The sequence below is a fragment of the Thermobia domestica genome, chromosome 5 (assembly GCF_964235325.1).
Source record: "Thermobia domestica chromosome 5, izTheDome1.hap1.1, whole genome shotgun sequence".
NCBI lineage: Eukaryota > Metazoa > Arthropoda > Insecta > Zygentoma > Lepismatidae > Thermobia > Thermobia domestica.
The window spans coordinates 77,346,237-77,363,582 of record NC_137458.1 but is presented as its reverse complement, the minus strand read 5'-3'; positions in this window follow the sequence as shown (position 1 = coordinate 77,363,582).

Below are 17,346 nucleotides of genomic sequence, written 5' to 3'. Positions count from 1 at the left end.
TTCATATGTCATGAATACATTATGTGTCTTCCATTAATAATTTGTTTAAAGAAGAATATATGGAAATCAACCATTTAGAGTTTCAAAACAAGCATCATTTAATATAAACAGCAATGAAAAACAGTCTGTGTTGTTTAGAAATAGATTCCTTTCTACCCTCATACTTTTACCAATACAAGAATGCTGAATTTCTACTACCGCTTTCAATATTGACCTCCATATTGTGCTTGACCTATATACGTGTAAAAATTGTGGAAGTTCGCCGTGTCATTACTGCGCCCTACTCTTTGACCTACTTTATATTTTTTGGAGGAAACATTTCAATTATCAATAAACAACAAAATTAAACTTTGTATTTTTTTCTGGATGGAAGTACCTAACTTCTATGTATTTTTACCTCCTGAATCTGAATCTGAGATCCGTTTGTCTGTATCGAGTAAAATTTTTCAGAAAGAGTGAAATAAATTTACGAAGCTTATTGTAATATTTGTTGAAAATGTATATTACTAAATAACTATGGAGAAAGGTACTGCCTACAACATACACTATAAAAGTACAAAAAAAAAAAATAATCAGGACTCATGCTTGACGTCAGTGTCTATACACTTTGTAGAATATTCACATTATGGTAGCAGTAAAACGAAAAAAAGGGAAATATTTCGTGAAAAACGGGTTTTCATTGTACACTGAAAATTAACTATGATCAACTACACTGTGTTTCTACTCTTCAACGTTCAGTCTTACTGTGAAATACTTGTTAATATTCACTAAAAGAATACAACAGATCCTCTTACAATGTCTTTCTTTTGGTTTGGGGTGTGGGATAACCTGTCCTGCATAATACTCCAACAGTAGTCTGCTAGAAGTTTATCCCTAATTACCTTTGTATCTTTGCTCAAAGATCTGCATTGTATGGTGAAACCTTACACCGTGCTCGTCCGAAACTTCTCCAAGGTTAACAGAAAAGAAATCAAGATGGCTATGAGGGAAATGTACTTTAAGCGACATGTTACAACCCATCGCTTGGTACTTTTACAGAAGTTCCACCACTACTTTTCCTAGTTCTCATTTTAAGGTTCCCAAGGAAGCTACTACACACTGTTTTCAAAGAAAGAAATGCCCTCTCCTCAACGTCAACCAATGTAGTTTCGAATTCCTGATTGTTTATCAATGTACATATTTCAGGCCCAATGAACACCCCTTCTTTGACATTGGCATTAGATAGGTTTTCACAATTCCCCCTCAAATACTGAAACCCTGAACCCTCTGGGTCCAATCCTTTCACGAACCTCTTCATTATCCCTAGCTTGATGATGAGAGGTGGTAAGTACACTCTCTTGGAATCCGCAAGTGGTTATTGTTACACATTTATTCACCTGGAATTAGAAAGGAACGAACCGCAAACCTAACAACCCACCGATCACTTTCAGATCACCACAAATATGCCACTCATGTTTCGAGTATTGTATTTTTTCCAGTTTGATTCCTTAGATTTTCGGAGGATTCTTTCATGGCAACGGTGTAATCAATGGGAATGGGTGGGTGAAAATTCCCGTTATGGAGAAGCACACGCTTCAAACAGAATTTTGAGGCGTCAATAAAAAACCTACACTGATCTCTGTTGCAAGAAGTCGCAATGCTTTCATTAATCCTTCCACGTCTCTACCATACACTTCATTACCACACCTGTTAAAAATGATACAAGGTAACTCTATATTTCGGTATATTTCGGTAACTTTAACACCCTTTTTAAGTAGATTCCAGGCTCGTAATCCTGAAGCAAGGAGCTCTAATTGTGATTTTCACAAACTCAGGTCTCACACTAGATCATTTTAGGCTCCTGGAACAAGAAGTGTGGTTCATCGAGCAACGTATAATTGCGATTATTTATCGACTTGTCACTGTCGTCACCATAACTTTGCCTGTCACTATCGCACACTGATGCTTCTGTTCGCGGCATACGGGGTGGAAATTCATTTCTATGTGGGACAGGTCGTCTATCAGATGGTATGTCCGGGTAGTCCACAGAGTTTCTACCTTAAGTTGTCCCTCGAGCTTTGGATAAACAGAGGTAAGAATAGTGTGTGTGGTCACATGGTTCACTCCACACTATAGGCACAGCGAAGCTGATTAATTTATGGTTACCGCGTAACCATTCGCTGAGATTTGCAATACATGACTTACAACATACATTTGGATAACATGATTTACCTTTATCAACTTTTGACATGAAGTACAATTCATAAGCCTTCTTTATCAGTTGTGTAATTGCAGTGCTATTTGTGGTCGCAGTGACCCTTCCACATACATAACAGAATTGGTTTAAATTATTAGGGCACTTTCTCGGCCTGCTTTATGTTGATAAATTATTTAGCATAAAAGAAATAATAAGCCACACGCTTCCCGCTTATATTGCTGTGCAATGATCACGTGTCTTAAAATGGCAAATATGTTTGATGTTCCAATCTTCCTGCACACTAATCGGCTTATCGTAACCTGATAAACGTATACAAGCGCACATACACAAGGTTGTATAGAAGTAGCCAGCAGTTTGCTGTGGTTCTTCGTTAGTTTCGCAATGTTGCCGTTGCAACTTTATTCGGTTCCCCATAATGAACAAATGTAATATCTCGTCATTTAGTAGAACTTTCAGTCTCGCACAAAACACGCAAACTAGTGGTAACAATTTAAAATGTTTATGTTAAGTACAATTATTATAAACACAAGATTAAAACATCTTATTGTTACAGTAAATGACTTGAAAATCAAAGTTTCGAAATTTGCCCCTTATTTTTGCCTCATTTTCTACACCAAAATTATGAGTTTCGTCAAATTGATACCTGATACGGAAAAGCTACATTCATTTTCGGCTTCGGCACTAAAAAGTGTTTCAAAGAGACAGGTTAATTTAGAGGAAAGAAAAACTGTATTGTGCAGTGACATTCTCATCTTGAAAGAGGTCATTTTCTAATATGACCACCAAAGAAGAAACCAGCATACATAATTACATAATTAAGTCACGTAGGAAAGTTATCTTGATGTCTAATCACAGTTTTTCGAGATATGGAAATTCAAATATTGCCATAGGTTTGCAACATATAGATATTTTGTGTATGCTATACCTACCAAACTCAAATAGTTGAAGGATATCCTTTTTCAATACAAACAATAAAAACAAATAAAACTTTTATATACATAAAAATAATAAATCCATATAGTTAAGAAGAATATCTTTAGGCCTATTATTACTTGGATCGATATTTGCACCCAATCCGGAACGCAGGCCGATATATATACAGCTTTATTTTATAGAGAAAAAATATATTATGTATGAAGTTTTAGTAAATGATTAATTTCAAGATTCTTTTTCAGATTTCTATATTTTAAGTTGAAACGTCTAGTTGCTATTTTTAGTATCATCACAACACCGTTTAACTGAGTACCACAACGGAATAGCTGAAGCCACTACTAAGACCTTACCTTGAGGTAACAGTTTCAGTAGACTTTGATAAAGAGAATTATTATACGTAATGTAGGAGTATAAGGTATTTATATAAGCTCATCACCGAATGGTTGTATGCATGTCAGAGAATCCACAGATATAAGACATGATGGCGTGAGAAAAAGAAAAAAAATCACGATACCACAATTGTTAAGTGTTTTGTAGAATGATATGAATATATGAAGAATGATATTAAGAATACCCTTGAAGAAGACTTTAGACAACGTAGTAGCAAAAATACAGCAAATTTCAACAATCGCTATTGAAAGAAAACAAAATGACTTCAACAACCACGGTTAGCAGACCTTCCTCGTCTTGAACCCAGTTTAAATCGTAGATGACTTTTCGTGTATTATTTGTGGAAACATAAAGGCTAAAATAAGCGAAAAGAATGAAGTAAGATTTTTAATGTGAAGACAATAGAGTCCACACATTTCCGGCAACTCCAAGTTGATTTCAAAATCAAGTGTTAGAACGGAGATATAGATAGAAGAAATTATTTGCACCCAATGTAGTCCTATATTGAAATGTATAACAATAATCTTAGGAAATATGAGCGTCTGCCAATTGTTAAACTACCAAAAACTACAAAATTGTCATACAAATTCTAGGTATTCAAGAAATGAAACATTTTTTTGACAATTAGCTCAGTAACATTTTTTTCACGAGGTTTCAGAGTCACAAGAATAAATTTTGTTTCGGGTCTTATCTATTCACTTTAGCTAAAAGTGGAGGAAATCAAATACATTGATCGCAATACTAATAGAAATACTGGCAAAAAGGAAATAGATACTAGCATTTCTCTATAGATTCCACACTACAGAAATGTGATTCATTATTCCCTTTATTTGCCTATTCGAACCGGAGGTGATTCCAGCCTCAATGTTAATTTACCTCTATAGAGCAAAGGCGGTAAGAGATAGTGAGGTCTGGCCGGTTTTTATGTATATATTTACATCTGAGACATATATTCTACATTTGGTGTCATCTCTCTATTTTAGAAAATATGTTATAATTATACTACTAGTAGTTTCAGTATTAAAAGCAAAAGAGTTTGGAAATCTAACGTGAAAATTTAAATATTGTGAAGCAATGTTAACTTACTGGTAAGTTATAAATAAACTGACACGCTTTTTAGCGTGTTTGTTAGTGTAATAAAAGAACTTACACAGAACCATAATTCACAGAAACAGTCCTTTCAACGCAACTTCGGGGACAGTTGCACTTAATCCCCTTTTCTCTGTGTACAACAGAGTTAACAGGCTCAAGTTTATCTGAAACAGTTTCCAATATTAAATAATGTTATTATTGCAGTGTTTAATCTATGATCATTGGTATCTTCAAGAATTTTACAGACTAAATTATCACGAAATTTGAAAGATGATGTTCTTCGACGTTCTAATATTTGTTTCTAAGATTTATAAGAATGCTCCACGATGAAATAACATCTTAGTCTTAACATCTAATAACAGTATGTCCAACGCATGTTATGACTAGTTTAACAGGTTATACCTCACTTTATACGTTATATATAATATGATATCGATCTAAATTTTATTGTCTAATATCTAAATAGTTTAACCTTCTGAAAGATTAGGTATTATAAAATAATCTTTTATTGTTTTCATTAAAATGACAACATGACAATATCGTCATTAAATATATTACATTTTAAGCAATAGTTCAATTACTCCAATATAAGCCGTTATCTTTTAAAAAATAAAATGTAATCATATTTCAATTTAGCACAATTCGTAAATATGTGTGCTATGCAAGACGAAGAATAAAATTCACAAAAATGCATCTGAAATGAACCATTTATAAACAACATGTCTTCTATCTTTCAAAATATAAATTTGGTTACATACAAGGGTTGGAGTTTAGTAATGGCAACAACGGTATATCTTGAGAAGTACTGAACTTGGAATGTTTTACAGGGCCGCGATGTAATTACCAGTATTGTGAACCACGCGTTCCCAGCGATATGGAAATCGCTGGAAGCAGTTGGCAGTGCCTAATCTCTGGATAGTGCGGATTGAGCTATCGGTCGCCCGTAGGAGATCATCAGCTGTGCCGAAACGTGTCCTATGAAAAGGTTCTTTCATCTTCGGGAAGAGGTTTTAGTCCCATGGATTTAATTCTGGAGAATACGGGGGCCGATAGAACACTTCCCACTTCCAACGATGCAACAAATCAATGAGCGCACCTCCTGAATGTACCCTTGAATTGTCATGCAGAATGAATGATGGGTACGTTAGGAAGTGGCGTCGATTTTGTCTATATGCTGAGCGCAGATTGTTTTGCAAAAAAAATGCAGTAGTCCTCTGCACTAACAGTGTGTTTTGGGGGAACGGTATGGTTTATGATACGCGAAGACGAAAAGGTTAGCGGAGGACCGTGGAGCATGGAAGCTTCTCAGCTGAGGCAAGTGACCTGCCAATAAAGGCAGAATACCTATGATGATGATGTATGGTTTATGATTACACGATTCCAGCCTTATATAATGATGAACATAGGTTTCACATTAGTTGGGGTATACCGAACTGTTGTTTTTCTCCGTGACCCAGGTTAACGCTACTCATTTGATTGAGGTTTCAGCTCTGGTTCATATGATCTCGCATAGGTTTCATCAATACCAATGATCCGCCGTAAGAAGGGCCCACCTTCACTTCGATACCGCTCCAAGTGTCTTCGAGCGTTATCTTATCGCAGCCACTTGTGTTGTTCAGTCAGATCATGGGTAACTTACCTTGAGGCGACTTTACGCAACCCACGTTCTTCATAAAATTTTCAGCACAGCCGAATGCCCTGGTTCTGTATCTTTGACTAATTGACGAATCATAGCGCTTCAATCCGCTACCACTAACGCGTTCACATTCTTCACATCTTCACTTACAGGAGCATGTCTGTGACATTTTGTCGTCCGTTATTAAAGGCTTTGACCCACCTTGCTACTGTGCAGTGTTGTAACGCACTTGCACCGCAAACATCTTGCAATACTTCGTAACACTGTTTTGCATTGATACCTCTACCGCATTCGATTTTCAACCAACTCCTCTGCAATTCCTTCTTAAACATTACTGTATTGCGCGAGCACTCACGTGTGTGATTGTAGTCCACGAGCACTCCCTCAGGACTTCCCTTTAACTGCTAACGGTGAGCGCGCATGGACGGGAGGCAGACGAGTTCAAGTGCTCTGAGAGAGTGTCGGCATCTACCCTATTGCTGGTATGAATTTTAATGGATTGCTTTTTTTTCGAGTATACCCGTGTATGTATAGCAGTGTTGCCATTACTAAAACTCCAACTCTAGTATGTAGACATACTTGGATTCCATGTACCCACTATAAATTCAGTTGGTTCGAATCTCTCACTTGTGGTGCGGATTATTTGTCACAATGGAGGTTCAATTCGGTAAATAATGCAATGGTCTCAATCGCATCTCTGTAATTGTGGTCACGTAACCACCATTTTGGAATTTCGAAGACAAAATCTCTTTAAATAGCATCATAGTAAACGAAACTTCTTTTTGCAAATAAAGTATTTTATAAATATACTCTTACAACATATTATTCACGAACTATGTCTATCACAAACCGCATCATAAGATATGATTTAGTTGAATCAGATATTTATACTATAACCAGTTGAGAAGAGGAAAATGCTAATGTTAAGTGAATTATAGGTCACGCTGTATAAACTGTTAATACACTAAAATGTGTGTACACTAGTTACCCTTGTTTTGTTCCAAACATTCTTTCCCTTTTGTATCACATAAGCGTTGTCTCTCTGAAACAGAAAAATAAATTAGTAACATTATAAAGGGTAATCTTACTTATACTCTCATGACTTATATCTCATGACTTTCACCCGGTTCCTCTCAACTTATAGATGGAATACCTCTCTAGAACTAGTTTTTGTAATCTAGTATATAGTATACTTTTTGTCTTTCACAATAAATGAAGACACAGTGCAGTTGGTACTTGCACGACATTTAATTTTCTATGATGTTTAATGAATGAAAATTTTGTTGTGCCAAAGTGAAAACATTGTTAGTTCTGTGTCTGTTTCATGTGCCTTGTTTCCTGTTAAAAAAAACTAATTCTATGTTGCACTTATACACAGCTATATTCGATGTGGTCCGTGGGGTTTTATGCTTGGGGATTAATTCAGAAGTCCCTGCTTTGGTTCGATAGCAATATATATGGGCCATTGGCAATATATATATTCGGTATAAAATTTTAAATATAATCGAGAAATAAACTAACTCTATGGTCTATGCAAACTGGAGTTTGTGTCTCACTCAGAAATCCTCACCATTTCCTTGTCTCCTTAGCCAATTGATAAAGTTCCTTCTTTTATTCTTATTTCTACGAAATCCATCTTAAAATAGTCCTAGGTCTTCCTGATGGTCAATTTCGGATTGGATTTCCAGTTAAATCTTCGAAAAGTCGAGAAATTGCAGATTTAAATTTTAGACCTATCTCAATTCTTGACAAGGTTTCTAAGGTGACTTGATCCTAGTCATTGTTGTTAGTATCATTGAAATAAATAATTATGATATATACAATAGTTTAATAGTATAGTCAACAAGTTAACACTAAGTCAATACAAGTAATATAGCCAGTTGTTCATCATTTGGATGGCCCTGTGTACACTCATAATGTATGAATAAATAAGAAAGAAACCTATATATAGTTTCTTCTTCTAATTTTCGGAATGAAACCAATATAAGTTTAAACGCTTTTATATATTCAATTGTCTCCTCTTTCTGCGTTGTACTTGATTACAGGAAATAAAAGTGCAAGACGTGCAGCTCAAGAATAATGTACAAAAAAAAATTTGTAATTCCAAAAGTATCTATCATTATCGTTCAATGGTAGGATAATAAGTAGATGATACAGAAATTGGTTGATTAACTTATTTATTGGGGACGTCAGCGCAGATTCTGTTGGTCACCCTTACGATCCCAAGAATTACCGACACAAGCTTCAAATAAATGTCTTTACACGACGAAAACAGTGATCCAAAATAAGTATCTTAAAAGACTTAAATGGAGTATGACCTCCATACAATTACAAATTACAATTACAAAGAATTAAAATAGAAGGCATGAGAAAAGTAGTAGATTAACTGAATCGATTACAGCAGAAAGGACCTTGTTCCATGTCTTGCTCCTTCTTGAAACTATACAAAATCTACTTAAATCCGTGACTGCCAGCCATTCTTATTTCAGCCTATAGTTCAATGTTACGCTTCCAAAGATTTAACATCTTCGACCCTTTCTACAGACAAACTTGTGTGTATCCTACGAATATCAGGAAAGTTCAAAAAACAAATTTCAGACGTTTGCGAATCACATCCTTTCTTCAACAACTTTTTGAATTAAACATGTAAAAATATTTTCAAAATATTTATAGAAGAGTGCGCATAATAATAAAAGTAAACGAATATGTACAAAGTATAAAACGAAAAGTTTCAGATAACGTTAAGATTTCTATCTCACGAATAGAAGCAAGAAGACCACTATTTAAAAGAAATTTGGTATTTCCAAAAACCTAACTGTTATTATTATTACAAGCAGGGTTTTTCAAGTGTCACACTCTGATTTGCTTCAAACTCAAAGAGTGAATAAAGGAATCAAAAGTAGTCAATACATGTTTTTTAATCTTCCAACGTGGGGGCTGAAGGGGGTAAACACCCTCTAATGTGCGAATACAGGACGATATGAGACAATTCATGAATCAAATAGCTAGCAACGCGCAATGGGATTTTGCTCGAAACTACTGCAATGAATCAAAAGTCCTAGCGACCAACGTAGGGGACGAAGGAAATAAACACTCCCCTAAACTGCATACATACATAACAGTGCACCTTTTAAGAAGACCATAACTAGTTATGACGTTCGAGATACACATTGGCTAATGTTGAAAAACAGCTATAAGTTTGATCATTTTACTTGAAACAATACTGACGCCCGCTTAAATGCTCACAATCATGTTTTGAGACCGTAAATGAAGCGAGGTTATCCTCTGACCTGCTTGAGAGCCTCTCGCTGCAGATATAAGTCATGCAGCTGTAAACGTGCACCGACGGGAGTTTGAAAGTTCTGAAGCACGGCGAGTAACACTTCATGTAATTTTATTTGTGTTCCATCTGAAGAGACTTGCTTTTCAAAACAGTATGATTGTTTTAGGGACGTTACTTGTTTGTAGTGTCGCAAAACGGATGTTACAACAGTCTCTTGTTTTTCAGTCTTCCAAAATTCAACTGAGATCCACTTGTGTTCCAAGTCCACAAGCTCAGCACTCATAACATCGCAGGTTTCCGATGCTGACCTTCACACATATTCCTCATAGGTTACATCCAATTCTCCAGAGTCTGTGATATCATTTGGTTCCTTGAAACTCTCATTAAAGTCAAAGTAGTAGCAGTAACGTTTTCGTTGTATATTGACACTGCTCTATCTGCAGCCTCATAGATCAATTACCAGAATTACTAGAATAGCAAAATAGACTGCAAGTAGACGGATGACATTTAATGGATATACATCCATTTTGCATAGGCTCTATAGCTTTGACTTATTACGGCTTTGACTATTAAAAACACGTATGTCTTACGTTTGATTCCTTTATTCACTGTAGGAGTTTACAGCAAATTCCCACTGTGCGTTGCTAGTTATGGCTTTGCTAAAATGCGTCATAGTAGTTATGGCGACACTTGGCTTCACTTTTATGATGAATTTCAAACTTTTCCCAGCTCAAGCCTGATCCGAAGCACTCGCTTTTCCAGTGTCGTACGATATGCCGTCACTCGTTTTGCCCAGCCATGGAAAATCGAACTACCCGAAAACTCGTTCTCTTTTATGAGAGTGTAATCATTCCCCTTTTCAACCAGTTTTTAGGGGTATAAGCGTTCAATTTTATGAGCAATTTTTTCAACCCCTATTTAAACATAGCAGAGATAATAAAATACTATGAATACGTTTTCCAACCATTATGTAACATAGCAGAACTTATATAAGACTAAGAACACGTAGCAGAAATAATGAAAGAGTTTGACTTATTTTTTCCACCCCTATTTTAACATAGCAAAATTACGTAAGCCAATGAACACAGAGACTACAAACGCTTATTTTAACAGCACTCCTATATAACGTAGCAAATACTACTAACATAACAGAGAATAATGTCGGTGTACTCTTCCCCTATTATCAAAACCTATGAAACATAGCATAGAATATATAACACTATGAACACAGAGACTACGAACGTATATTTTAGTAGCACTGCTATGTATTCTAAAGCAAATACTATAAACATATCTACGGCATAACGCAACTCTTATATGACATATGAGATATTACACAAGAAAGGCTACATATCATTAACTATGAGTACATTTTCCAACCCTATTTAACATAGCAGAGATTTGACCAGGAAGAGTAAACTGTTTTTATGACACATTTTAGGGGTTTACTCGTTCTCTTTTATGCCCACTTTTTTCAAGGCCTATTTTAGCACAGGAGAAATTAACAGGGACTACGAAACCTATTTTCGCAACCCTCTATGTATAAAGGAGTATGACCTATTTTAACCACTATTTAACATAGCACAATTAAATCCCTATTTAATATAGGACCAATAGCAGGAGTGTACTCGTTCCCTTTTTAACACCCATGTAACATAGTAGAAATTACGCAAGCATTCATCTAGTACTGCATGTCCCAAACGTAGTGAACATCGAGGTCAACGTTAAAATTTAAACCCGAATAAATCTTAAACGAAGGAACATATTGTGGTGCTGTTTCCATATTTAGTAATAGGTCACAAACTAATACATGTGCCATAAGTACAGATTATGGTGGTCCGAGGTCAAATATATAACTCGAATAACTCATAAACGGAGTCACATATTGAGGGCCTGTTCCACATTTAACAATAGGTTATCAACTACTACATGTTCCAAAAATACTGACCATCGAGTTGAAAAGTCAAATATTTAAACTGGAATAAATTGTGAACGAAGCAACATTTTGAGGTGCGGTTTCCACATTTAATAAAAGGTCATAAACTACTACATGTTCCAAAAGTAGTGACTATGGAAGCCAAAGATCAAATATTTAAACTCGAATAACTCGTAAACGGAGTCACATATTGAGGTGCTATTTCCACATTTCGTAATACGTTATCAACTGCTACATGCCCCAAAAGGACTGACTATCAAGGTGGAAGATCAAATATTTAAACTCGAATAATTTTTAAACTAAACCAACATGTTGAGATGCTGTTCCCACAGTTAGTAATAGGTCATCAACAACTCCACGTTCCGAAAGCACTGACCATGTAGGTGTAAGACTAAATATTTAAAGCTTAATAACTCGTAAATAGAGCAACATATTGAGGGGCTGTTTCCACACTTAGTAACAGGTCATCAACCACTGCATGCGCCAAGAGTACTGATCATCGACGTCAAACATCAAATATTTAAACGACAATAACTTTTAAGTTGAGCCACATATTGACATGGTGTTTCCACATTTAGTAATAGGTCATCAATTACTACATGTCCCAAAAGTACTGACCATCAAGGTCAAAGGTCAAATATTTAAACGAGAATAACTTAAACCGAGCCACATATTGAGATGGCGTTTCAACATTTAGTAATAGGTCATCAACTGCTAAATGTCCCAAAAGTATTGACCATCGAAGCTAAAGTTCAAATATGTAAGCGCAAATAATTCTTAAACGGAGCAACGTATTGAGATGGTCTTTCCACATTTAGGAATAGGTTATTAACCACAACATGTCCCAAACGTACTGACCATGGAGGTTAAAGGTCAAATATTCAACCCTTAGTAACTTTTAAACAGAGCGCCGAATAAGTTCATGTAATTTATTCAGGTTTGTACTAAGCAGAAAAAAGCGAAGAAGGTCTTCTTTCAGTACATCAGCATTTTGTACCTTTTTGTAATATTTAAACAAATGAAGGGATATATTTATACCAAGCAGAAAAAGAGAAGAATGAATAAATTCGAGCTTATTTATGTTTGTATTAACGAGAAAAAAGCTAAGAAAAGCCACTTTAACAATGGCTTACGCGATCGTTTAATTGAGTAGTACAGGATGATATAAAATACTCAGTTTGTTAATATAGCCCTTCTCCGCTTTTCTGTTTGCTAAAAAATTCCCTCTTCTTTGGTTTAAATAGTACAAAAGGTATAAAACACTGAGCCAGCTAAAAATGTTATTTCTCGCTGGTACAAAATTAGAATACGTCACTAAAATTTATTCCTTCGTATATTTAAATAGTAAAAGACAGTATAAAATACTCAGCTAGTTAAATTGAAACCTCATTTTTCAGGTTGTTATAAAAAGTAGAACACCTAAATTATTTCTTTCGTTCATTTGAATAGCACGAAAAGGTATAGAAATTATGAACGTTCCTTCTTCGGGTTTTTCCCTGGATGTTACAAAATTAAATAACTCACCCCAATTTATTCCTTCGTTTATTTGACTAGTTCAAAATGATATAAAATTCGGAGGTTCTTATTTTTGTCATTTTTTTCCTTTTTCTGGTTAATACAAATGTATTCGTTTGTTTATTTAAATAGTACAAAACGGTATAAAATATTTTGCTAGTTAAAATGGTCTTTGTTCAGCCTTTTTTCCAGTTGGTACAAAACTAAATACTCCATTTAAATTTATTCCTTCGTATATTGAAATTGTACAAAATAGTATAAAAGTTTGAGTTAGTTAAAATGGTCCTTGTTAGCTTTTTCTGGTTAGTACAAATTTATTTCTTCGTTTATTTGAATAGCCCAAAAAGGTGTAAAATACATAACTAGTTAAAGTGGCCTTTCTTGGCTTTTTTCGTTAATACAAAAGTAAATAAGCCACTCGAATTTCTTCCTTCCTTCCTACTTCCTTCTTCACTTTTATTCTCCTTGGTATAAATTTATCCCTTCGTTTGTTTAAATATTACAAAAAGGTACAAAATACTGAGCCAGTTAAAATAGACCTTCTTCGTATTTTTCAGCTTAGTACAAAAGTGAATAAGTCACATAGATTTATCTGGCGCTCTAATTATTTGGTATTAAGAGTTAATGTTTGACTTTTGACCTCCATGGTCAGTACTTTTGGGACATGTAGTGGTTGATTATCTATTTCTAAATGCGGAAGCAGCACCTCAATACGTTGCATCGTTTAAAAGTTATTTGGATTTAAATATTTGAACTTGACCTCTATTGACAGTGCTTTTCAGACATGTAGGGGCCGATGGCCTATTACAAAATGTGGAAAGCGCTCCTGAATAAGTTACTCCGTTTACGAGTTATTTGAGTTTAAATAATTCTCTTTAACCTCGATGGTAAGTACTTTTAGAACATGCAATAGTTGGTGGTACTAAACCTGGAAACACCAGCTCAATATGTAGCTCGGTTTAAAAGTTATTTGCGTTTAAATATTTGACCTTTGACCTCGATGGTCAGTGTTTTTTGAGGCGTGTATTAGTTGATGACCTATTGGTAAATCTGGAAATAGCACCTCAATCGGTTGTTCCGTTTAAAATTTATTCGAGTGTTTAAAAATTTGACCTTTGACCTCGATGGTCAGTATTCTTGGCACATGTAGTAGTAGATAACCTATTACTAAATGTGGAAAAAACACCTCAATATGCTCCTTTGTTTACAAGTTATTCGGCTTTAAATATTTGATCTTTGACCCCCATACTCAGTACTTTTGGAACATGTAGTAGTCGATAACATATTACTAAATGTGGAACCAGCATCTGAATACGTTTTTCCGTTTAAAAGTTATTATGGTTTAAATATTTGACCTCTGACCTTGATAGTCAGGACTTCTGGGACATGTAGCAGTTGATGACCTTTTTCTAAATGTGGAAACAGCATCTCAATATGCTGCTCCGTTTTCGAGTTATTCGCGTTTAAATATTTGACCTTTGATCTCGATGGTCACTACTTTTGAGACATATAGTGGCTGGTGACCCATTATTAAATGCTTAAGCAGCACCTCAATAGTTGCTCCGTTTAAAAGTTATTTGGGTTTAAATATTTGAACTTTGATCTGCACTTTGACAGCACTTTTGGGACATGTAGGGGCCGATGGCCTATTACAAAATGTGGAAAGCGTTCCTCAATACCTTACACCGTTTACGAGTTATTTGAGTGTAAATAATTTGCAATTTGACCTCGATTCTGAGTACTTTTAGGACATGCATTAATTAGTGATGCTAAACCTGGAAACACCGCTTCAATATTTAGCTCGGTTTAATAATTATTCGCGTTTAAATATTTGACCTTTGACCTCGATGGTCAGTGCTTTTCGGGCGTGCATTGTTGATGACCTATTGGTAAATCTGGAAATAGCACCTCAATATGTTGTTCCGTTTAAAAGTTGTTAGGGTTTAAATATCTGTCCTTTGACTTCAATAGTCAGCACTTTTGGGACATGTAGTAGTTGATGACATTTTACTAAATGTGGAAAAAGCACCTAAATATGTTGCTTAGTTCACGAGTTATTCGAGTTTAAATATTTGACTTTTGACCTCGACGGTCACTACTTTTGGAACATGTAGTAGTTGATGACCTATTGTTAAATGTGGAACAGCACCTGAATGTGTGACACCGTTTACGAGCTATCCGAGTTTAAATATTTGACCTTTGAACCCCATAGTCTGTACTTATGGGACATGTAGTAGTTGATGACCTATTACTAAATGTGGAAACAGCACCAGAATGTGTTGCTTCGTTTACTGTTTATTTGGGTTCAGCTTTTGACTTTGACCATGATGTTCACTAAGTTTGGGACATGCAGTACTAGATGAATGATTATGTAATTTCTAAAATGTTACATAGGTGTTGAAAAAGGGAACGAGAACACTCCTGCTATTGGTCCTGTTTTAAATAGGGGTTGTGATTGTGGTACGTTAAATAGAGTTTTAAAATAGGTCATACTCTTTTATACATAGAGGGTTGCTAAAATAGGTTCTGGTAGTCTCTGTGTAATTTCTCCTATGTTAAAATAGGGCTTGAAAAAAGTGGGCATAAAAGAGAACGAATACACCGCTAAAAATGTGTCATAAAAACAGTTTACTCTACCTGGTGAAACCTCTGCTATGTTAAATACGATTGGAAAATGTATTCATAGTTTAATGATATGTAGCCTTTCTTGTGTAATATCTACTATGTTAAATAAGGGTTGAGGTATGCCGTAGATGTGTTTATAGTATCTGCTTTACAATACATAAGAGTACTGCTAAAATATACGTTCGTTGTCTCTGTGTTCATAGTGTTATGAATTCTATGCTATGTTTCAAATGTGTTGATAAAAGGGAAAGAGTTTACCCCCATTATTCTCTGTTATGTAAGTAATATTTGCTACGTTATATACGAGTGCTGTTAAAATAAGCGTTCGTAGTCTGTGTTCATTGGCTTACGTAATTTTGCTATGTTACATAGGGATTGGAAAATATGTTCATAGTCCTTTATTAGCTCTGCTATGTTAAAATAGAGGTGGAAAATGTGCTCATAAAAGGGAACGAGTACACCCCTGAAAAGTCGTCGTAAAGGGGAACGAATACGCCCTCATAAACGAGAATGAGTTTTCGTGGTATTCGATTTTCCATGGCTGGGCAATACTCCTGATACGGCATATCGTGCGACACTGGAAAATCGTGTCCTTCGGATCAGGCAGAATCTGGGAAAAGTGGATAATTCAACACAAAAGCGGAACCAAGTGCCGCCATAACTATTCGTCCCATTGCCCTATGGTCGCACTTTAGATGGGTGTTTACCCTATTCATCCCTTACGTCGGGCGAAATAAGAGAGCAAATCTGTCCTTGATTCATATTATCCATCCAGGAGTGATAAATTCCCATTGTGCATTGGTAGTTATTGCCTGGCTGAAATGTGCGATATTGTACTTTCTTCGCACTTTATGCGGGTGTTTACCACCATCATACCCCCAGGTTGGCCAATATATTAAAACATGTATATGCTACTTCTGATTAATTTATTTACTCCAGGAGTTTCAAGCAAATTCCTATTGTAACTTGCAAGTTATGGCCTTACTGAAATGTTTCATATTGCCCTATGTTCCCACTTTAGGGGGTGTTTACACCCTTTGTCCCTTACGCTGGTTGATATAAAAACACGTATATTATACTTTTAATTCCTTTATTCACCAAATGAGTTTCAAGCTAATTCCCATTGTGCGTTGCTACATTTCGACTTACTAAAATGTATCATACTGCTCTATGTACGCCCTTTAGATGGTGTTTATTCCCTTCATCTCCCACGTTGAACGATATAAAAACACGTATGACTTACTTTTGATTCCTTTATTCAACCCAAGAGTTTCAAGCAATTTTATTGTGCATTCTAGTTATGGCCTTGCTAAATTGTGCGATATTGCCCTATGTTTGAATTTTTTGGATGTTTACCCCTTTCATCCCACACGTTGGCAAATATTAAAAAAAAAACACGTATGCCCTACTTTTGATTCATTTATTCATTCCAAGAGTTTCAAGCATATCGAAGTGTGACACTTGGAAAACCTTGCGTGTTAATACTAAAGTTTATCTGACGCGTAAATGTTCTGGATGTTGTATTAAAGTGTCTTGAGACATTGAAAGGAATGATAGAATCTTCAAATAACGGACAGTCAATGTTACTCATTAAGTAAGAATATGTAACATGAGAGTATCTGTTACACACGCACTCAGTAAGAAATTTATATCGGAAATTAGTACAATGAAATGTTTATTAATAGTCCAAAGTAGGTTTAAGATACTGTAAATCATTTTAAATTTACCTGGTTTTAACC